At 43.6% G+C, this 24,465-nt stretch overlaps 1 protein-coding gene across 8 annotated transcripts in view; it reads left to right on the forward strand.

Moving 5' to 3' along the window:
• The window catches only part of LOC137532287 (G-protein coupled receptor 22-like), a 365,826-nt gene that overhangs the window by 261,821 nt on the left and 79,540 nt on the right, over positions 1–24,465 (forward strand). For 7 of the 8 annotated variants that reach the window (XR_011023899.1, XM_068252650.1, XM_068252649.1 and 4 more), the window contains one exon: positions 18,162–18,327. The gene's annotated coding sequence lies outside the window, so the exon portion shown is untranslated. Of the gene's footprint in view, positions 1–8,591; positions 8,635–18,161; positions 18,328–24,465 lie in introns of those variants that run through there. The other variant, XM_068252654.1, reaches the window with a different exon arrangement.

Genomic DNA, 24,465 nt, shown 5'->3' on the forward strand with positions numbered 1-24,465 from the left:
GATTGGCTGCTTAGAAGATAAAAAATGGTAACTGGATTTTTTTTTCACACAAGCTCTATGGAGAAATGCTGTCCCTATTACACAACTGATAATAGGAATATTGGAACAGCATTCTTTTCCTGATAGGGCCCCTTTATTTTTCTATGAAAGCACAGTTAATGACTAACACAAAAAATGAGTAAAGTTTACACGTGAAAATGCATTTTTACCTTTAAGAAATTAAATTTGCATCTTTGGCCCTACCCCCTTTATTTCTCATAGGTTGAGAAAACAGTGTTTATAATGGATTACAGAGCCAATGCGAGGAAGATAAACAAACAGTGAAATTTGTGAGCAAGTTTGACGCCACTTTGCGGTAAACTTGAAAAATAACACATTTTAACACAGTTGTGATTGAAGCATCATTTAATTACAATTATAAATATGTGTTTAAAGCCGCTTTAAAAGAACTGATCTCAGTCAGCACAATAAGCAGTGTTTTTGTTGCCCTTCCAACCAGACAGGAACGGGCAGTGCAGTGTCCACTCCGCCCCTGAACACAGGCCACACCCCCAACTAAAAATATTCTGAACTCTAGTCCCTGCCGTATGTCACTAACTGTCCTTAGAATCTTACCCTCTTATCTCTCATATCATCCATCCATCAACATGATGAGACAAGCATTGGGGTGTATGTGCCTGAGGTCAGGGATATGGGGTAGGGATTAGACTGTAAGCTCCTGAGGTCAGTGATCTGAGGAGGCGGGCCACCTTTCCCACATAAGGCGCCTGTAGACACTTGCCTACAGTGCCTTATGGAAAATCCAGCCCTGCATCTACCTGTTCGAGAAATCACAGAGGGCATAGAAATGCATCCCGTTTGCCACAATGGATCCCACAGATCTGTTGCAGCATGACCAGTGTGAACGGATCGTATTTCTAAAATAGGATCTGCTCACCATCAGTTTTGTGATGTGGTAAAGCAAACAAATAACGTCCGTTTTCCACGCAAGTGAGAACATGGCCTCATAAACATGGCGGCATGCGGATTTCCTGAAAAAAATTCTATTATTTCTCCACATAGCCTTATAAACAGGCCCCATAACCGAAGAAAAATATTCCACTTGAAACGAACCTTTACCACATTCTGAAGCCTGATTGGTTCCCGCAGGCGACGCCTCCCTCACTTTGCTGTGGTCTTTATAAATCAGCGTTTTTGTTGCTCCTGTTTTGGTCAGAGGAAATAAAAAGCTTTAATTGGCGGAAGCTGGCACAACTCTGAATTCCTCTAAATTGATAAAAAATTTCCATTTTGCAGAAACCCGCAAGCCTCCGGGGAGCACAAAGCAAAAGTGAAACCAATTTGATGAGATGGAAATCTTCTTCTTGGTAGCACAGCTGGAGTCCGCACATGTCCAATTGCTGTGCGTTTGTCACAGCGGTCCAGCTTGGCTAAGATGCAGCCGAGACAGGGGGTAACGGCAGCGGTTGCCATGGCTACACCAGACCTGTCACTTGCTCGCTTTGTCATGCCGTTTCAAGTGTGCGGTGCAGGAAGAGGTGATTAGAATGTGCAGCGCGAGTCCCAAATACAGGCAGGACTGGCGGATCATCGTCTGATGCCAAGGCTTGTGTTATCTCTTTGCAGCCAACTACCCACGGTGGTAGAATCTGGAATTAGCAGAGCCTGTAACCTTCTAAAATGTGCAAATATTCTTAAAGTGTGATTGTCAGACACAAAATAAAATTCCATTTACCCACTGCTCTGTGTTTATTATGTGGTTTACATGCAGTCTGCATTGTAAGCATTCCAATATAACCACAAATGTTACTGCCGTAATAAATTATCTCAGTCAGCCTGGCTCTATTCTGGTACATTGCCAAGGAGAGGGAAGCTTGTTATTTCCTTTCTCACATCCCAGCTTCTTACTGATTGGCTGAGGGCAGTTCAGTGCCACAGGAGGCTGAGAAGGGAAATACACCTCGCCCCTGTACAGAAGCTGCTGAAATACCATCTATGTTGTGCTCACATGTGTTTACAAAGTAAGCTAGATATGACAGTGAAGTTTCTAGGAGAAAAAAAGAGTAAGGGAGGAAATGACATCAGGATTGGCTTCAGTCAAAGACTGTAAAGATGCCAAATGCCTGAAACAGGTTTCTCTTTATTTAATGTATAAAATTCACTGAAATCAAAACGAGGACTGTACAATACATATCTTATGTAAGTATTTATCTGCTTACACTTGTGTTTTTCATTCCTGGGATAGTATGGCTGTCCCTTGCGCTTTAACCTCCTTGGCGGTTATCCTGAACTGAGTTTGGGGTAAGCCGCCGCGGAGGATTTCTCAGGCCCTGGTGGACCGATTGCAAATTTTTTTTTTGTTACACGCAGCTAGCACCTTGCTAGCTGCGTGTAGTACCTGATCGCCGCCGCTCGCCGACGATCCACCGCTAACCGCTGCGAAAGAGGGCCCCCCCGCAGACACCTTGCGCAGCCTGGCCAATCAGCGCCAGGCTGCGCTATGGGGTGGATCGGACTCCCCCTGACGTCATGACGCCGATGACGTCATCCTGATCATCGCCATGGCGACGAGGGAAGCCCTACAGGAAATCCCGTTCAGAACGGGATTTCCTGATGGGTATGATCGCGGGCGGCAATCGGAAGGGTGGGAGGGAAGGAGCACGGAGGGGGGAATCATGTAGCCAGCGCTAGGCTAGCTACATGACAAAAAAAAAATAGGCGAAAAAAAACACCAGGGAGGTTAAAGATCATGAGGTGAACATAAATAATGTTCTTTTTTTTTTTTTACCTGGGGCTTCTTTAAGCTCCATTGGTTTTGTACAGTAGGTCTCTTGCTGTCCTCCTGGTCCTCTTCCTTGATCTGTGGTGCGGCCCAATACACTGCGTGACTTAGCTAAGTCGCACACTACTGTACAGCATTCAGTGCAAGTGCCGCTGTGAATTTTAGCATAGTGTGTAAAATGAGATGTAAATTACCTTTCTACAATGTTGCTGTCGCTTACAGTAAGTAGAAGAAATCTGACACATTTTGGACTAGCCCGTCTCCTCATGAGGGATTCTCAGGGTTTTCTTTATTTTCAAAAGCACTTCCAGAATGGCATTTCAACTGCATAAACTGTATGCAAACAGGTGGTGGTGGGGGCTGCATTTTTATATAGATTCTCTCCAGGGTGAGGGACTGCTTTTGTAAAGAATAAATGAAATACTGAGAATCCCCCATGAGGAGATGGACTAGTCCAAAACCTGTCAGTTCTGTAGGATTTCTACTACCTACTTTGAGTGACTGGAACATAGGAGAAATGTAATATATAGCTCATTTTACTCTGTGAGTGTGTTTACATGTATTTTACATTTTACAATTTTCCGTGGTAGTGGTCCTTTACCTGTCAGTTGCCCGCTGTGTGTCCCTGCGCACTTACAACTGGGGATTAGCATTATAGATGCTGCTGTTCTCTCTGATGATAGCGCACTGTGCGCTGCTTCTATCTATGGCTGCAGACCAGCTTTCCCCGCACTATATTAAGCTATAATGCAGTCCGTTCACCTCTCCGCCTGATTAATATGGGAGATGGATGAGCAGAAAGAATTATTCACTGGAACAGTTTCATTAAATTCTTTATCTTCTTTATATTTTGTTTGTGATTCAATTACCCTGACATCTCTGTCTCTCCCGCTCTCAGTGGCTGCTGCAGCAAGCCCCGGCTGTCTCCCAGCACAGCCAACATATACATTAACCACTTCACCCCAAAGCGTTTTTTACTCTAACGGACAAGAGCGATTTTCACCTTTCAGTGCTCATCCCTTTCATTTGCCAATAGCTTAATCACTACTTAGCACAATGAACTGATCTATATCTTGTTTTTTTCACCGCCAATTAGGCTTTTTGGGGTTGATATTTGTTTTCAGTAATTACTTTATTTTCTTCGCATTTTAAAGGGAAAAAAAAGGAAAAAATGAAGAAAATACACTATTTCTCCAATTTCATCCCCTATATAGTTTTAATATAAACACTGCTACTGTGCACAACACCCACACATTTTATCTGCCTATTTGTCCTGGTTATCACAACATTTTAATTATGTCCCTAGTACAAAGTATGGTGACAATATAGTATTTGGAAATAAAGATGTATTTTTTCTTTGGTGGGTTTTTCTCTCACTATTTTCACGAGCACAGTAATGCTCATGCACATGCGGGAGCGCGCACGCGCACAGCGGCAGCAGCACTGTCTGACTTATAAAAACATCCTGGAGCCATTAAGAGGCTCTAGCAGGACATTTTTATAAGTCAGCTTGTCATTAAGTGGTTAAACACTCTAAGAAAAAGGAATGATTTAAAGAGGAACTCCAGTGAAAATAATGTAGTAAAAAAAGTGCTTAATTTTTTACCATAATTATGTATAAATGATTTAGTCAGTGATTGCTCATTGTAAAATCTTTCCTCTCCCCGATTTACATTCTGACATTTATTACATGGTGACATTTTTACTGTAGGCAGGTTATGTAGCTGCTCCTAGCTGTTTTGGCTGTTAGAGACAGCTGTAAACAGCTAATTCCTGTCTGTGAACATTGTTACATTGTGGCAGTTTGCCCAGAGTACCGCGGCACTCAGAGCTTCTTGTAGGAGGGGTTTCAGCACAAAATCAGTTATACAGCGCCCCCTGATGGTCTGTTTGTGAAACGCATTATATTTCTAGTGTAAAAGGGGGTATCAGCTACTGATTGGGATAAAGTTCAATTCTAGGTTGGAGTTTCTCTTTAAAGAGGAACTGTAACCCAGGATTGAACTTCATCCCAATCAGTAGCCGATACCTCCTTTCCCAGGAAAAATCTTAACCTTTTCTCGAATAGATCATCAGGAACATCTGTATGGCTGATATTGTGGTGAAACCTCTCCCACAGGGTGATGTCATGACCATGATTCTGACATCACACTGTGGGAGCCTTGTTGCATTGTGGGGAGTAACAGCTGTATCCAACTGCCAAGCAACTAGTATCTCTCTGTGTGCATATTTCTATAAGAAAAACAACCTTTTATCTTATTGCATTGCTAGGGGGTGTGGTTATAGACCAGGGGCCAGGAACCTTTTTGGCTGAGAGAGCCATAAAACCACATTTTAAAATGTAATTCTGTGAGAGCCATACAATAGGTTTCAAACTGGGACAGTAGGGCTCACGTCCCTGTTGCTATGGTGATGTGTATACAGTTGATCCGCTGGGCAGCGGAAGTGTCAGACACGTCTTCAGCTTCTCTTGGGTTTCAGCAATTTCCCCGAGAGCCAGACAGGAGAAATACCAACTAACAGCTTGTACAATTATCTAGCTGACTTGGGGGTTGATTCCCTTTTGTAGGATGAGATACCAGCACTTTGGGCCAATAGGCTGCCTGTCAAATGACAGGCAGCTTATTGGGCCAATCAAAGTGTGGGGATCTCATCCTACAAAGTCACTTGACCTGACAGGGCCCAGACTGGGACAATTGGAGTAGCCATTAGTTTTGGGGTAGCGCCATTAAGTTAGTAGTGCATGCTACAGCAGTAGCGTGCCTACTTTGAAAATTTTACTTGCAGCACCACACTAAGCTGTGCTGTTTGAGCAGTGTAGCTTAGTGAATCACCCCCTACTGATTTGTCTGAGCCAGATGTAGCCATCAAAAGAGCCACATCTGACTCCCGAGCCATAGGTTCCCTACCCCTGTTATAGACCATGCTTGTCAAACTCCGTCCTGCCGGACAAATCTGCCCCTCAGAGCCATTAAATTTGGCCCTCGAGAGGTTTCCTCACTTTGCATTATGTTTGGCTCTCTCTAGACCACCAGGGAAGTTGTATTGGAGACGAAGCCCTAGAACACCAGGGAAGCCATATGGGGGAGGTAGGGGAAAAACACTAAACACTTGGGAGCTGTATAGGGGAGGGTGGGGCCCTCTAGACACCAGGGAATTGTATAGGGGAGTGTGGGCCCTCTAGACACCAGGGAATTGTATAGGGGACTGTGGGGCCCTCTAGACACCAGGGAATTGTATAGGGGGTGGGGGCCTCTAGACACCAGGGAACTGTATATGGACCATCAGACACCAGGGATATATGTAGGGGTTGGAAGGGGCCCATTAGACACCTGGAAACTTTATCAGGAAGGGAGGTGGCCACTGGACATTGAGGTTGGCTCACGACTAGGTCCCAGCGTACAATTTTGGCCCTTTATGTATTTGAGTTTGACACCTCTGTTATAGATAATGGCTATGGAAGTTGGTGATGTCTAGTTTTTTCATGTCTGCCAGTATTAAAGATGATGACCTGCAGACCAAACAATATGAATAAATTACATGGAAAATATCAATACGTTTTTTGATCTCTCTTCTGTTTTTTTAACTTATCACTTTGCAATGTATTGATTTAATTTTTCCCCTTTCCTCTTCAATCCCGAAGCTCTCTGTGAGCATCAGCCAATAAAATACGTAAATAGAATGATTTGGTCTTTGGGACGTTTAGTTCTGATTCGTAATCGGCTTTTACATTTACGTCTGGATTGACTTGTGGTAAAATGCGCGTCGTTTCAGTGTAAGCACACTGCTAGTTATAACAGTTATGGAAAGTGATGTTTGACGTTCTGTTTCCATTTGCTTCTAAACTGCCTTAAAATAACTGCTGAAAACCGGCATTTTAGCTCTTGTGCGATACGGAAGGAATTTCAATGAATCAAAGAAATTGTGGTTCATTCGGGTAAGTTACCATTACACTTTCTCTATAAAGGGCCAGCATATTACACAGCGCTGTACACAAGATAGGGGAGACATTACATCATTAAAGCAAACCAGGGAGTCAAAATAAACATACACGTCATACTTCTCTCCTGTGTAGTCTACTCATCCATCTCTTTTTCCTCACCCGAGTCTTGCTTGTCCACTGTGATCAAAGGAAATCTCCATCCTCCTTTTTAAAAAAAACGGACATTACCCCATAACAGCTTCCAGGTCAGCACTCCATTACTTTACCTTGCACATCAGTTGTCATTTCAGTTAACGTATAACTGACAGCAACTGATATACAGGTAGTATAAAAGAGCCCTTAAAGGGATACTGTAGGCTGGTCGGGGGAAAATGAGTTGAACTTACCCGGGGCTTCTAATGGTCCCCCGCAGACATCCTGTGCCCGCGCAGCCACTAACCGATGCTCTGGCCCCGCCTCCGGTTCACTTCTGGAATTTCAGACTTTAAAGTCTGAAAACCACTGCGCTTGCGTTGCCGTGTCTTCGCTCCCGCTGTTGTCACCAGGAGCGTACTGCGCAGGCGCAGACTGTACTGGGCCTGCGCAGTACGCTCCTGGTGACAACAACGGGAGTGAGGACACGGCAACGCAGGCGCAGTGGTGTCAGACTTTAAAGTCTGAAATTCCAGAAGTGAACCGGAGGCGGTGCCGGAGCATCGGTGAATGGCTGCGCAGGCACAGGTTGTCTATGGGGGACCATTAGAAGCCTCGGGTAAGTTCAACTCATTTTCCCCCGACCCCCTACAGTATCCCTTTAAAGTACTGCTTACCCTCTTTTCTCCTCCACTTAAACTTTTAATATTGTTTTATTTCTGGTGCTGTGACTAGCACACAGCACTAGCCACAACCCTCCTATACCCACTCTTCCCCCCGTTCTGCTCAGTCAAAGTCTTCGACTGAGGTAGAACGTCGGATATTATTGGGGAGGAAGTGACAGTTCTTCCTCCCCGCTGTGCGCACATAACCCCGGCCCCTCCACCTGCCGCTATAGTTCCTTATGTATTACACTGCACATAGTGTGCAGGGGAGCTGCGCTGTGTGCGAACTTGTGATAATTGAGATCGGATATTCTTCCGAGCTCAATTGACATGAGCCCACACACAGCTCAGCTTCCCTGCATGCTGTGTGCAGTGTAACACATAAGGAACTAAAGAGGCAGGTGGAGGGGGCGGGGTTATGTGCAGGCAGGAAGAACTGTCACTTCCTCCCCGATAATATATGTTGTTAGAACAGGCCACAGGGGTGCGCTGGAGGGGGAAGGATGGTGCTGTGTCCTGTGAAAGTCACACAGCACCAGTAATAAAATCATTGAAAAGTAAATCCCTATCAGGTCAGCAGTACTTTACAGGCAATATCGGAGCTGCAAAAAAAAGGACATCTACTTACCTGCAGCTTACTCTAGCCCCTAGCAGCCGCTATGTCCCTCGCCACAGCTCTGCTCTCAGCTGCTGGCTCCCGGTCCCCGACGCCTGCGCAGTACATTCCAAACCACGTGCGAGCGATTGACAGTGGCACTTGCACAAGCGCAGTAGAGGATGACCTGTCGAGATCGGTATCTGCAACGGAGGGGACCCCGGCCCACTGGCTGGAAGCGGAGCAGTGAGGGACATTTTTTTTTTTTACAGCTCGGATATTCCCTTAAGGTTTTCAGCTTCCTGAGAGACAAGTCTGACAAGATCTTGTCAGAACTACAAAGAAATTATTGTAAGGGCTGTTTTACACTCAATGCGTTGGTATGCGTTAGTACACGTTGGTATGTGGTTTTTCCATAGCAGTGCATTGTGAAAAAGTTTTAGTTAAATTGCGTATAGTGAGAACCGATTAAGTGTAAAAGGGGCCTTAGAAGAAAATGGCGAGCTTCTGAGAGGAGGTAAGTATGTGATATTATGTACAGGTACATCGTGTGTTTATTTTAAATAATTTTACTCGGTTCAGGTTCACTTTAAGCAATGTTACTGTACACAGAGAATTATAGTGTTAAACAATGGTGCACAAAATAGTGATATAACAATAATCAATGATGTGCAGATTTCAATGTAGGGATAAATATAGAAGACAAGTCACTGAGTCCATATGGTGGCGGAGAAGAGCACACAGGGAAGAGGGGCCTGCCAAACAGGCTAACAGTCTAAGGGGTGGTGTATGTCCAAGGGAGGGTTGGAGCTATGGAGATGGTGGGGAAGCTATGGTGAAGAGATGGGTCTTTAACCACTTCGCATCCAGACCTTGTTTCCCTATTATGGACCAGAAGTTTTGACACTTTAGCTGGGTCCCTATTTAAAGAGACACTGAAGCGAAGAAAAATATATGATATATTGAATTGGTTGTGTGCCATGAATAATTACTAGAAGTTTAGCAGCAAAGAAAATATTCTCATATTTTTATTTTCAGGTATATAGTGTGTTTTCTAACATTGCATCATTATCTAATATGTGCAGATTACACAACACTCTGCATTCAAAATGATTCTTTCAGAGCAGTCTGTGAACTAATGACCTCTCCTCTGGCAGATAAAAAGAAAACTGTTCACTTACAGTTGAGATAATAAAAGTCAGAAGACAGCCCTCTCCATGACTTTGAAAGTCATAGAGATTAATGGCTTTTTTGCATAGAGATAACAACTGGAGTTTCTTAACTCTTCCTGTACTGGAAACAATTACACTGATGTATCTGATCTTAATGTTTTATTTCTTAGCTGTGCTACACATACAAATCATAATATCATAAAAAAAAATTCGCTTCAGTGTCTCTTTAACCACTTCACCCCAAAGGTGTTTTTACCCTAACGGACAAGAGCCATTTTCACTTTTCAGTGCTCATCCCTTTCATTTGCTAATAGCTTAATCACTACTAATCACAATGAAATGATCAATTAGGCTTTTTGGGGGTTGATATTTGTTTTCAGTAATTACTTTATTTTCTATGCATTTTAAAGGGAAAAACAAGGAAAAAATGAAAAAATACACCATTTCTCCAATTTCATCCCCTATAGTTTTAATATAAACACTGCTACTGTGCATAAAACCCACACATTATGTCCCTAGTACAAAGTATGGGGACAATATACTGTAGTATTTGGAAATAAAGGTGTATTTTTTCTGTGGTGTTTTTTTTCTTCACTATCTGCACGTGCACAGGAATGCACCAGCGGAGCGCGCGTGTGCATGCGCACGTGCACAGCGGCAGCAGCACTCTCTGACTTCCTGGAGCTATTAAGAGCCTCTAGCAGGACGTTTTTATAAGCAGCTTGTCATTAAATGGTTAATCAGCAATAACTTCATCCCTTCTCACACCAGTTAAACGATCTATATATCATTTTTTTTCAAGACAAACTAGGCTTTCATTGGGGGGTATTTGGTTCCAAGTAAAATGTTCTTTTTTTTTATGCATTTGAAAGGGAAAAAGTGGGAAAAAATGCATTATTTCTCAGTTTTGACCAATTCCTGATTAAAACTAAAAGTGCTACTGTGATAAAAAAAACTATGTCACCAGTTTTATGTCCCCCCAGTGTAGCCAGATGTGTCCCCAGTATCAGCCCCCCTCCCACCAGTATAGCCAGATGTGTCCCCAATATCAGGGCCGCCCCCAGTATAGCCAGATGTGTCCCCTGTGTTTGCCACCCCACAGTATAGATAGACAGATGCACCCCTAGGAATAGCACCCCTTTTTATAGCCAGATGTGTCCCCAGGATTAGTGCCATCCCCCCATTATAGCCAAATGTGCCCCCAGTATTAAATTATCCCCCCCCCCAGATTCCCAGATGTGCCATATTATTAAATCTCCCCCCCTCCCCTCGGTTACCCAGATGTTCCCCAGTAAGATTAATACCCCTTTACATATCCTTCCATTCCCTCCCCCCTCCCAGATTCCATAGCCAGATGTCCCTCCCCCCCCCCCAATCAGGCAGCCCCCTCCATGCTTTTAAAAACCTTACCTCGTTCCTGCGACCATCCTGCAGCCCGAGCCTCAGTTCCCCGCTCTGTAGTCAGCCCCCGTCATGCCGCATATTCGGGTCCCAGCTTGATGACGTCATCAAGTCAGGGCCCGGGTATTCAGCATTACGCGGCTGTCCTTTTGGTAAACTGAAGTGAAGAGAGGATGAAGAAGGTGACAGGTGGGCCCTTTGACACCAACTAGGTCCCAAGAACCTGCCTAGGATGTCTGGTGGATGATCCTGCTCTGTCTGTACATATTTTATTTGCTTTGCAAATTTAGGTCATAATTTGGATAATGGTTGAACACAATCCAGTTACTCTCTGCAGTAATCCCCATAAAGACATACACACCAGGCTCTCTACTGAGCTCCATCACTCAGGGTAAGGAGAGGGAGTGGAGGGAGGGGAATACAATAACATTCAGCCAAAAATACCGAACACAGCTGATTCCAGAATCCCTAGACTCAGAGGATGTGGGCCGTCTGTAGAGACTCCCGTTCAGACAATCGCTGGCGACCAATTCAGGCAACAGAAGTTTCATGTCTGTGCAAGTCTTGAGATTAATATCTTCAGTAGAGTGTAATCCTGCTGACTAATCTGCCCATGTGTCTCTGAGCAATCTGCTAGCAGTTATAATCTATAAAAGTTTACAAAACAAAGCCTGGAGGTGTTCCTGGCAGCAGCCAATCGTGTGCCAGCTTTTATTTACTGATATTCCCTGGGAAATGACAGCTGACCTGCGATTGGTTGATTCCTCAGCTGTAGAGACTGATGGCCAGGACACCTGACTTGGGAGAAGGATTGGGGCGAGTGAAGCTGCTGTAAATGAGAGCAGTTCATCCGGCGCTTGTGGCTGGGGAGCTGCGCTCAAGTCTTCACTAATTACAATTCAACGCACATCAAACAATCTCTGCTGTTCCAAGAGATGTTCCCACGCTAGAGACAGCGCCAGGAATGTACCGCGTGTGATCAGGCATTTTACCGCAGTCACTTCATATATTATATATATATATATATATATATATATATATATATATATATATATATACACACACAGTACATATGTCCGTCCAGCCATATACCTATATATACTACAAATACCTATCCCTCCATCCACATACCTATCCATCCACATATATAACAGCAGAAGACCCCAACGGGTACCACTCATCTCCACTACAAATAGGAAAAAGAGGCTACAATTTGCACGAGCTCACCAAAATTGCACAGTTGCAGCCTGAAAAAATGTTGCCTGGTCTGATGAGTCTCAATAGAGGCAGAATTTGGCATAAACAGAATGAGAACATGGATCCATCATGCCTTGTTACCACTGTGCAGGCTGGTGGTGGTGGTGTAATGGTGCGGGGGATGTTTTCTTGGCACACTTTAGGCCCCTTAGTGCCAATTGGGCATTGATGCCACGGGCTACCTGAGCATTGTTTCTGACCATGTCCATCCCTTCATGACCACCATGTACCCATCCTCTGATGGCTACTTCCAGCAGGATAATGCACCATGTCATAAACTTGGAATCATTTTGGTTTCTTGAACATGACAATGAGTTCACTGTACTAAAGTGTCCCCTACAGTCACCAGATCTCAACCCAATAGAGCATCTTTGGGATGTGATGGAACGGGAGCTTCATGCTCTGGATGTGCATCCCACAAATCTCCATCAACTGCAAGATGCTATCCTATCAATACGGGCCAACATTTCTAAAGAATGCTTTCAGCACCTTGTTGAATCAATGCCACGTAGAATTAAGGCAGTTCTGAAGGCGAAAGGGCAGAGGGTCAAACACTATATTAGTATGGTGTTCCTAATAATCCTTTAGGTGAGTGTAGTACATATACCTATCCATCCAAATGCAGTACATATTATTTTTTATTGTTATTACTTAATATTTATATAGCACCAACATCTTCTGCAGCACTATACAGAGAATATTGTCACTTAACCCATTCGCGTTCCGTCGTTTTCACTTGAGAAATGTACACCTCCCATTCATTAGCCTATAACTTTATCACTACTTATCACAATGAACTGATCTATATCTTGTTTTTTCCGCCATCAATTAGGCTTTCTTTGGGGGGTACATTTTGCTAAGAGCCACTTTACTGTAAATGCATTTTAACAGGAAGAATAAGAAAAAAACAGAAAAAATTCATTATTTCTCAGTTTTCATCCATTATAGTTTTAAAATAATACATGCCTCCATAATTAAAACTCATGTATTGTATTTGCCCATATGTCCCGGTTATTACACCATTAAAATTATGTCCCTATCACAATGTATGGCGACAATATTTTATTTGGAAATAAAGGTGCATTTTTTCTGTTTTGCATCTATCACTATTTACAAGTTTAAAATAAAAAAAATATAGAAATATTTCATCTTTACATAGAAGTTTAAAAGTTTAGACCCTTAGGTAAATATTTACATGTTTTTTTTATTGTAATGTTTTTTGTTTTTTTATATTAAACATTTTATTTGGGTAGTTTTGGGAGGGTGGGATGTAACAATAGATTTATAATGTAAATGTGTGTTTGAGTTTTATTTTTTTTAATTTTAGTTGTAGTTTTACTTTTTGGCCACAAGATGGCGGCCATGAGTTTGTTTACATGACGTCACTCTAAGCGTAACATACGCTTAGAGAGATGCATGGGGACGCTACAGCCAGAAAAAGCGCAGCTTCCGAGAGAAGCTGTCGCTTTTTCAGCGGGGGAGAGGAATCAGTGATCGGGCACCATAGCCCGATTCACTGATTGCCTGGCTAACGAACCGCGGCCGGGAGTGCGCGTGCACGCGTGCGATTGGCCGCGGGAGCATGCATGGTTCCTGGACGTAGTTTCTACGTCCAGGAACTAAAATAGGTTAAAGACACACTGAAGCGGAAAAAAAAATTATGATATAATGATTTGGTTGTGTAGTACGGATAATTACTAGAACATTAGTAGCAAAGAAAATATTCTCATATTTTTATTTTCAGTTATTTTGGGTTTTTTATAACATTGCATCATTCTCTAATATTTGCAGTTTACACACTACTCAGTCAGCATTCTAAATGATTTTACAGAACAGGCCAGTGAATTTTTGAACTGTCCTCTGCAGAGAAAAAGAAAATACAGTAACTGACATTTGAGATAATACGCTTCAGAAGAAAGAACTCTCTGCAACTTTGAAAGTCGCGGAGCTCAGTGGCACTTTTGCAAAGATAACAACTGGAGTTTCTTAACTCTTCCTGTGCTGGAAAAAATATTAGACTCCTGTTTCTGCTCCTAATGTTTTATTTCTTAGATGTAGTACACATACAAATCATTATATCATTTTTTTTTTTTTTTTGCTTCAGTGACTCTTTAGCTGTCCCTCAAAGGGACTCACAATCTAACGCCTACCATAGTCATATATCTATGTATGTATTGTGTAGTGTGTGTATCGTAGTCTAGGGCCAATTTAGGGGGAAGCCAATTAACTTATCTGTAGGTTTTTGGGATGTGGAGGAAACCCACACAGACACGGAGAGAACATACAAACTCCTTGCAGATATTGCCCTGGCTGGGAACCACTATGCCACCGTGCTGCCCCATGCCTACTTATGCCTATCCATCCACATATCTATATATACTTGTACAGGACTCAAGGGATGGGACCTGGTGGGAAGGTACGTTTCCCCTTATTTTCTGCTAGGGTCCTTTTAGTAGCAGGTGTGGACTGGGGAAGGAGCCCAGTTACGGCAACAATTGGTTGCCTTGTTTTTGGGTCCGTTTCTGGGGTGTAACTACAAATCATTGGGCCCCCCAGCAAAACTTTTATGCCCCCCTCAAATGTTCACACCCTTTCCCTTGCCTCCCCTTGCGACTCCCACAGCCTGGAGACCCATCTTGCAATGGTCATAAAACCAGTGTGGAGATTGTACTCTTTACACCCATAACAAGTGCAGCCACAAAAACACCTGATGGAGGACGGGCACCTTTATCTGAGGGAGTGACGTAGTAGTTGGGGCCCCTTTACAGCTCTGCCCCCCTTCCTTCCCCCCCTGTGGTTGCAGGATTTTTATTGAGGGGCAAATCAATTTGAGATCATCAAAAATTATGATTATCACGATACAGAATTATACTAACTATTATGAAAATCTATTGCAGAATGGACTAATCAAATCTTGCAGTAAAAGCATTTCAAGCAAAGTAGAGAGTTGGCACTGAAACAAAGCTTTGTACTACAGGAGTGGCTGGATAGTGTGCTGGTTAAGGGCTCAGCCTCTGACACAGGAGACCTTGGTTTGAATCTCAGCTTTGCCTGTTCAGTAAGGCAGCACCTATTCAGTAGGAGACCTTGGGCAAGGCTCCCTAACACTGCTACTGCCTATAGAGCGCATCCTAGTGGCTGCTGCTCTGGTGCTTTGAGTCCACCAGGAGGAAAGCACGATATAAATGTTCTGTGTCTGTACTAAATGCCTTTTAGATGTCCGTGGCACAGGAATATGGGGAAAGAAAAATGCCTATAGACATCCGCTGCAGGCAGAAGTAGTTTTGTATTACCCTTTTGCAGCCAATTTATTGAGGCAGGGAACACACTTGTCGTTCAGTTTTCTGCCCGTGTTTTTCTGCTTACTTTTTCTGCACACCAAGTGTGTTTCTATGCACGCGAACAACATATTAAGTGTGAACTAGCCCACTGATTAACGTTACGTGAGTTCTCAGTTTTACTGTGCAGAAAAAGCACACGAAAACAGTCAAGTGTGTTCCCTGCCTTAGAGACTTGCAAGTGCTCCAGACCAATTTATTTTACCACATTTTTTTTTATTTCCTAGTTGTTACATTTCCTTGCTTCTAATTAGACCTGCTGCGATGTGTATTTATGGCCACTTGTCACTAGGGGGCAGTGTGAGACAATAACAGAGAACTTCTGCTTTCAGTTTCTATATTTTCTGCTACTAGGGAGAGATCAAAGCATTCCAAGAATTGACAGTACAACAAGTTCTGCCGACTGAGGTCAAAAGCAGAGCACTTATCTCTCAAACAGTTATCTCAACTCTGTTGCTTATGGGTTAAATAACTAGACATATGTGGCATATGGACGCGAAAACACAGAATACCTATAGACGTCAGCAGAAGTAAGGGTTAATGTTCTCTGTAAAGTGCCGCAGAAAAGGTATCTTTGCTGGAAACATTTAATGATAATGTTAGCTGGTGTGTGGCCGGCCGATGAGTCAGACCTAGACAGTCTCTATCAGATAACGAACGATTAAGTATGGTAACAGTCAGATTCCATATACTATGAATGAATGAAGGGACTGACAAGAGCTGTAAGATTCTGCATGCATTAGAAGCATGTTCTTATGCGTAAAGCTGATCCGTGTGTTTCCATTCTCCTGCTGTGTAATGAGACACGCTGGAGGGAAGCAGGAATTTTGGGCTCCAGCGGATAAAGGATGACTTGGGCTCTCAGTAGGCGCTAATGGAAATATCGGCCATTGGGTGCCGAAAGCAGAAATTTGGGCGCTCAATAAATATTGTTTTTAAATTAGAACATGATTATTTTTGTTTTGAGAAGATTGGAATGTTAAGGTTTTTTTACTTTTTTTGTTTTGGATTTTAGAAAGTTATAGTTATTGAAACTTTTCTTTTTTGATGTAGGCAGTTTTCAGTTAGGCATAAGGAAGGGGGGTTTTAGGATTAGGCGCCAGGAAGGGGGGGTTTAGGGTTAGGTGTCAGGAAGGGGGGTTTTAGGGTTAGGCGTCAGGAAGGGGGGGTTTAGGGTTAGGAATTAGGAAGGTGGGGTTTAGGGTTAGGCGTCAGGAGGGGGGGTTTTAGGGTTAGGCGTCAGGAAGGGGGTTTGAGGGTTAGGCATAAGGATTGGGGGTTTTAGGGTTAGGCTTAGGCATTAGGAAGGTGGGGTTTAGGGTTAGGTGTCAGGACGGGGGGGGGGGGGGGGTTAGGGTTAGACAATAGGAAGGTGGGGTTTAGACTTAGGTGTCAGGAAGGGGGTTTTAGGATTAGGCTTCAATAATGGGGGTTTTAGGGTTAGGTGTCATGAAGGTGGGTTTAAGGGTTAGGCGTCAGGAAGGGAGGCTTTAGGGTTAGGCATCAGGAAGGGGGGTTTAGGGTTAGGTGTCAGGAAGGGGGGGGGGTTAGAATTAGGCACCAGGAAGGGGGGTTTTAGGGTTGTGCATCAGGAAGGGAGGTTTAGAGTTAGGCGTCATGAAGGGGGATTTTAGGGTTAGGGCTCAGGAAGGGGGGTTTAGGGTTAGGCATCAGCAAGGGGGGTTTTAGGATTATGTACCAGCAAAGGGTGTTTTAGGGTTAGGCGTCAGGAAGGGGTGTCTTATGCAGGGAATACATGGTAAGTTTTTGTACAGTGTATCGAGCCAGCGGCTCGATGCCGGCACGTCCCAGCTCGTCCCCGTGGCCGCCCGAATTGATTCCCGCTCGTCCCCGCGGGCACTCCTTATCTTGCTTTCGTTTTTTGCCATTGACCGACCGCGGGTATCGAGTGGGGAATAGATCCGCGCAGTGATCGGACCTGTCGGAAATTATCAATCCGTCAATCAGCGGCTCGATTGATTAAAAAAAAACAACCCGTGTATCAGGGCTGTGGAGTCGGAGTCGAGGAGTCGGGGCAATTTTGGGCACCTGGAGTCGGAGTCGTTGATTTCATAATCTGAGGAGTCGGAGCCATTTTGGGTACCCGGATTAGCAAATTAGCAAATTAAAGTTAGAAAGGGGAGGGGGGGGGGTTTAAGGTTAGGCATGAGACGGGGGAGGTTTTTGTGTGAGAGTAGGGTTAGGTTTAGCTGTAGTAAAATATCGCAAAAAATTATTTTTTACTATTGTCGTTACCAGTGTAATAATTTTTTTCTTTTTCATCTGCCCCCCAATTTACAACAGTATTTATTGCTTAGAGTTACATTGGCTTCACCCAGCGCCCATTTTTTCTTATGCCCCTATTTCACGCATGCAGCTGGAGATCGGAAAGGCTCCTTAAAGCGGACCCAAACCAAACATTTTTTTTTGTTTTGTTTTTGTTTTAAGCCTATGAGCATTTTAGTGTATGCTTTTCACCCTCCTCTTTGCATAACTAGGGTTATACAGGTGGCAGCCATTAGCAATTCCTCCTTTGCTGGACACCATCTACTCCACCAGTTTGCCGGATTATTTGCCAGCAATATGAAAGGAAGGGAGGAGTTTCTCCAATAAATGTAAAATATTTTATATGTGTCATCATGCAGCTGAAAAAAGGCTGCCATTTATTATTATAATTTAGAAAATAGATTTTATTTCTGAAATCTTGTATTTTTAGTTTGGGTCCACTTTAAATATTTCACGTGTTATTTTGCCATTTATATGTGGAGGTTATTAGGGTGGAATATTGTATAGAATTTACAGATGGTGTGTCAGGCTACATTGTTGACTATTAATCTTCTGATTTCTAATAACCCATCCTCACTTCTGTCTTACAGGAAGGCAAATGAATGTGATGAACGGAGCCCACCTCATGTTTACACCTCTGGCTAACGGTGTCCAAAGACTCGGTTTCCTCAATGTGTAGCTCACAGACTTTTTCCAACCACCTCCTTTCTTCCTGCAATCTGCTCTCCTTCTGTATGAATTGCTCTAAACCTTCAGGTACATCCATGACATACTTTCCTTAGCCACTAGAGGGAGCACTTTTTTTTGCAAATGAAAACATAACTCCACCTACCACCGCAACTTGCTTTAAAGTGGAACTGTAATCAGAATATCCCCTCTGCTCCAATAGGTTAGCTACACCTTAAGAATTTCTACAAAGAAACAATTATTTGCTAGATTCACTTGACGAATAGATTGTGCTTCACTTTGTTTAGAAGTTTATCAGTGATGTGACACACTGCAGCACTGCTTCCCCGATTGTCTTCAATGATCACTTATAATAAAGCATTATTAATTAATAAGGCTGATCAAACATCCAAGAGAGGGTTTGTTTCTATAGGATTCAGTGTGACTGTAAGCAAGAGTTTTCTAAATATTCACTGTATTCTGTGCTGGTGGAACTGATGGGTTTTTCACAGATGACATTATTTTGGGACAAATATAAGTAGGATAACTGTATTAGGCAAAAGGTTTGTTGAATGCTGTGGCAGACTGTAATTGAGCTTTGAATTTAAGGATACTTACTGTTATGTTTGCTTTAAAGCCAAAGTCTCTACCTACCTTACAAATGTCTTTTTTACCCTTCCTGTTCCTACCCACATTGCCTACCATGCCCACCTATGGGGATCCTCAACTTCAAGGGTTATGTAATTTAATCCTCCAAGCAGACTGCCTCGATTCTCCTCACCACAGCACTTGGACCTCACTGTCCAAACTCCGCCTTAGTTCTTTGGTCACACCTCCGTGCCATAGAGAAAAATGGGAGGGAGGATGGGTTACAGGCTGTGCCCCTCCCCACCACTCACAGCACAGCAAATCCCAGAAATCTTCTCACTGATGCCACAACGGATGCCCTCACTGCTGTATCATGCTCACCATAGACACACTCTTTGCCAATCATAGTGACAGTGAGATAGGAGGACCTATAACAGCCATGAAGGGGTGGGCTGATTAATACACCTCTCAGAGGTAGGTGTAGAAGACAGGGCTAATATGATGAACTAGTGACCCTCCTCTAGAAGTCTGAGCCCCAGCATGATGTGTGAGTATGAGAGGTGTTTGGCTATAGGGCATCCGGTTTAAGCTGGCCACTAACGGTCCAATTTCTAGCGAAAAATCGTTCGAGCGATCAGAAATTCTGATCGGACGAAAAATCGTTCACTACACCATCAACTAACCAATCATTGCTTCCTATCTGTCACGACCACCAAGAAAATCCAAATTTTCCTTCGACGAAAATTCATTCGGGCGACATTTTTTTCACTCGTTCATAATCGATTGTGTCCACCAATGGAGATTATTTACAACTAATGCGATCAGAATTTCTGATCGCTCTAACGATTTTTCGCTAGAAATTGGACCGTTAGTGGCCAGCTTTAGTGTTCGGCTGAGAGATGAGGGAGGTGGAAAAGTTATGTAGATAGGATTTAAACCATGATTCCAGCCAAACCTCTTTTCTTAGTTTGGGATAGACTTGTCAGGGGATTATAATGTTTTTCAGATTGTGGTTGTCTGTTTCCATTGGGCATAGTTTCCTTCACTTCCTGTTTCTTTCATTTTCATGGACCTACAGTAAATGACTCACTCTTTCCGTCCCAGAGACAGTAATCAAAACTTGATGAGGAATCGATTTCTTCGAGACCATAAAAAAAAGTGTTCCGTTTGTTGCTGTCTCTGTCCCTGTTGGTGAAATTATCCCAGATGAAGACAAAGACAGTAATAAAAAGCCCAAAGTTATTTAATTCACACTATCCAAAAATGTAAGCATCCGATGAACTTTAAAAGTTAGCGTCAGACATAGCAAAGATTTTAGTTTAAGCATAAATAGGAATACATTTTATTGTAAAGTTACCTTTGAGATATGCAATTATAGGGGAGCAGTACCTGCACCCACAGGGGGCCCACGACCAGAAGGGGGCCCCAACTTCCTACACACCATCTGATACCGGAGCCCCCATTCCAGATCAATTGTCAATTGTTATGGCATAGAGTCATGGTGTTCATAGTTTTTATATATGCCAAATCAGATGGGGGCCACCAGCGTCTATTTGAAAAGGGCGCCTGGAAAAAAGGGCTCCTGGTGTAGTCCATATATACCAAATTCGGCTACAAAGGGCGCCTGGTGTAGCCCATATATGCCAAATTCGGCTACAAAGGGCACCTGGTGTAGCCCATATATGCCAACTTCGGCTACAAAGGGCGCCTGGTGTAGCCCATATGCCAACTTCGGCTACAAAGGACACATGGTGTAGCCCATATATGCCAAATTCGGCTACAAAGGGCACCTGGTGTAGCCGAAAAATCTAGTTTTAGTTTATAAAAAGGATGCTGTTATAGGCAAAATTTGTTGAGCTATAAAAGGGCTCTAGATATAGCTAAGAAAAGTGATTATTATGACCTAAATGCTCCCTACTCTCACACAAAACCCTCCCGTGATGGTGTCTAACCCTAAGACTCCCCAGGTGGTGCCTAACCCTAAAACTCCCCAGGTGGTGCCTAACCCTAAGACCCCCCAGGTGGTGCCTAACCCCAAGACCCCCCAGGTGGTGCCCAACCCCAAGACCCCCCTGGTGGTGCCTAACCCTAAGACCCCCCCAGGTGGTGCCTAACCCTAAGACCCCCCAGGTGGTGCCTTACCCTAAGACCCTCTAGGTGGTGCCCAACCCTAAGACCCCCCCAGGTGGTGCCTTACCCTAAGAGTCCCCCCCACCTTGTGATGCCTAATCCTAACCTCCCCTGCACCATCGAATCAAAAATCTCGGCTATAAAAGGGTGCACTTTTGTAGCAGAATCAAAAACCTTGTAGCTACAAAGGGGTACCCTACTGTACCCGAAAACCTTGTAGCCGAAAACAAAAATATGGGCGCCCGCTTGTAGCCTATATCAAAACTCGGGCGCCCTTTTCAACACCTTGTAGCCCATATTTGCAGAAATAACATTGATGTCTATGGAGGCGCCCTTTTCATACAGGCAGCTCAGGAGCCCTTTTCAACGGATCCTGGTCACCATGGAGAGAGGGGGGAGGGAGGTTTAAACAACGGGAGGGCCACCAATGTTTTTGCAGGGGGTCCGTGATTTTAGTTACATACCTGCTACCCTTTGAAGGTTTCTGTTAATTCAATTGTTATTGTCTCCTTATTTATTTAACTCGTTTGCCAAATATGTAATGCAAAAAGCTGGTCTGGATAACACACATGCTGGAATTAAAATAGTGGGCAGGAATATTAACAAGTATGCTGGTAATACCACTCTAGTGGCTGAAACTGAGGAAGAGTTGAAAGTCTAGTCATGAATGTCAAATGAGAAATTGCCAAAGCTGGTCTGCTGCTTAATCTCAAAAAACCTAAAGTTATGTCATCTGCTCCAATGAACCATCTGCAAATAGATGTAGAAAAAGTAAAAGTAGTAACAGATTTAATCTTCCTGGGATCAACGATCTCTGCAGATGGTGACTGTCTGAAGGCAATGCATTAAAGAGAACCTGTAACAAAAAAAAGTTACCCTGGGGGGGTACTCACCTTGGGAGGGGGAAGCCTCAGGGTCCCAATGAGGCTTCTCCCACTCCTGTAGCTGCAGACAGTCCAGTGCTGGCTCCCCTGAAGTGTCCCAGAATCCTCCCTCTACAAGGCTGACAAGCGCTGATAAGCACTGATTTATTTACCTCCCCTGGCTCCAGCGGGGGCACTGTTGCGGCTCTCCGCACGGAGATAGGCGAAAATAGCCGATCTCCGTCGGGACCAGAGTGTTCACTAGAAGGGCTGATAAAAACTCAAATACTTTGGTCACATAATGAGAAGACTGGATTCTTTGGAGAGATCCTTGATGCTTGGAAAAGTTGAGGGGCCAGGGCTAAAGAAGAAGATGACAGAGGCTAAGATGGCTAGACAGCATATATGAAGCTATGAACATGCCTATGCAACAGCTGAAAGAAGCAGTAATTGATAGATACATCTGGCATGCAAAAATGCATATGGTCACAAAGAGTTGACTAAACAAATGAGGAGGAGGAGTTGATTAAATAGGCCAACTGAACTACAAACGAAGACCAAAAAGTACCGCACTTCAGCATCTAAACATAGCCGCGTTTCCCCGCCATTCCCTTAGCAATCAGTGCCATTGCAGTTCTTTGGGGACCATCACGCCATCCCTGGGGCATCCTCTAACAAGGAAGACGTTGACAGTCTTCAGGTTCTCCATAAATGGAAGTTCCTCCTTCATTCTCAGCAGTGAAAGCGTTAAGGAGAGGCCTCCTCTGCCCTAGTCATAGGGGGGCCCCCGCCTGGATTTACTGCTTAATAACTGTTCAGTTTTCTTCCTTTTATCTTTACATGAAAGACAGAGGAATCCCCGGTGATGCTATAAAAGTGTTTCACAGAGTGCCAGATCCTGCCGAAATCCTCCCCGCCCGTGAGACCAGGCAACGGGGGCGGGCTTCACAAATGCTTTATTACAGCGAATATTTATTCCTTTCATTTTATTACAAGACTTTAGAGCCTATTCCAAGGATTTTATGCTATGAAAAGTCGAGGCTTGGTCAGACTTGGCTACTGGAAACATTTCAGAATTTTAAGGGGGCTTTCAGTTCTTAAAGGTTAAAGGGGAAGTCCGTACAGCAAAGAGAAAGCTGTTGGCTAAAGCTGAAAGCTCAGTTTTCATGATCAATTAAGGTGATTTGTTCTGCTGTAGAGACATACCCTCCCCTTCCTCCGCTACAGGGGCGTACTCCAGATCAGGTTGTTTTATGGGCACATTTGTTATGAGTGGGTGTTATGGTGACCATATTTATGGGGGGGGGGGGGGGAGGCGGGCTTGTGACCTTTACAGTCTGCCTTGTGGGGCCCCTAAAGAGCTTGAGGCCCTGGGTTATTGCCCAGTTTGAACCTATGGAAACTCCAGGCCTGATAGCGCTCAGATTTTTTTTAAGAGCCCCCTAGCCGTGGGGTTTACTACAAGGAGAAGGGGAGGGTGAATAAAGGGAGTGGGTGGTTCAAAGATTTTCTGGGGGGTCCATATTTGCAGCTACATCCCTGCACAAAAGCATCACAAGTATGATGCAGATACCTGGGGATATCAGGAGAGGATTACAGGGGATATTTAGCCTGCAAGGAAAACATAACCAAAGAGGTCGCATTAAGGATAAGCCAAGTCTGACTCTTACGAGTATCCACCATACAGGAACATAGGGTTGGAGTTTTATGGATCATGGGATAGACGCATCAAACATTTCCCTCCCTATTAGAAGTCACAAGCAGTCCAATCAACCACTCCCACCCCCTCAGTTTACCAGCAGCCCCCCAGTCTTTCCCCGCAGCAGTGGCAGGCAGCCCCAAAGCTGGCCAATGCTTTGTATGGACAAGCTGCCAGGAGAGCAAATGCCACACTTCTCATGGTCCAGTCCTTCGATGGATATCAGAAATGTCTATACTCATGGTTGTTCCGGGACAGCAGTGAACAGTACAAAGCAAGCAACAGTGGCGGGTAGAAGGATATAAGATGGGATCTCTGCTGACAATGGCCTCAATTCACTAAACTTATCTCCTGTCTTTAATAACTCTTCTAGAGTTGTTACCATGGTGATAAGGCATGTAGTATTCAGGAAACATTTTACCTCAGGCAAGCCTAAAGTTAACTCTTCTGTCTTTAAATTAACTCTCCAATCCTTAAAATAACTCCAGAGTTAAAGACAGGCTGTTAATTAGCTGCATGTGAAAATAACTACAGAGGAGGTAAATTAACTACAGAGGGGGTAAATTAACTACAGGAGAGGTAACTTAAGGAATGAAGAGGTAAGATAACTCTCTCACGTGTGGAGGTAAGTTTTCTCTTGCCTTATTATCTCCAGCATGATCTTAGTGAATTGAGGCCAAAATCATGTATTAAAGGCGCCTATTAACCACTTCAGCCTTCAGTGTTTTTTCACCTTACGCATCCGAGCAATTTTCACCTCCCATTCATTCGCCAATAACTTTATCACTATTTATCACAATGAATTAATCTATATCTTAGGCTTTCTTTGGGTGGTACATTTTTTATAAGAATAATTTTTTTCGAAATGCATTTTAACAGGAATATTATGAAAAAAAATGGGAAAAAAAATCATTATTTCTCAGTTTTTTTTATAGCTTTAAAATAATA

The sequence above is a fragment of the Hyperolius riggenbachi genome, chromosome 9, assembly GCF_040937935.1.
Source record: "Hyperolius riggenbachi isolate aHypRig1 chromosome 9, aHypRig1.pri, whole genome shotgun sequence".
NCBI classification, from domain to species: domain Eukaryota; kingdom Metazoa; phylum Chordata; class Amphibia; order Anura; family Hyperoliidae; genus Hyperolius; species Hyperolius riggenbachi.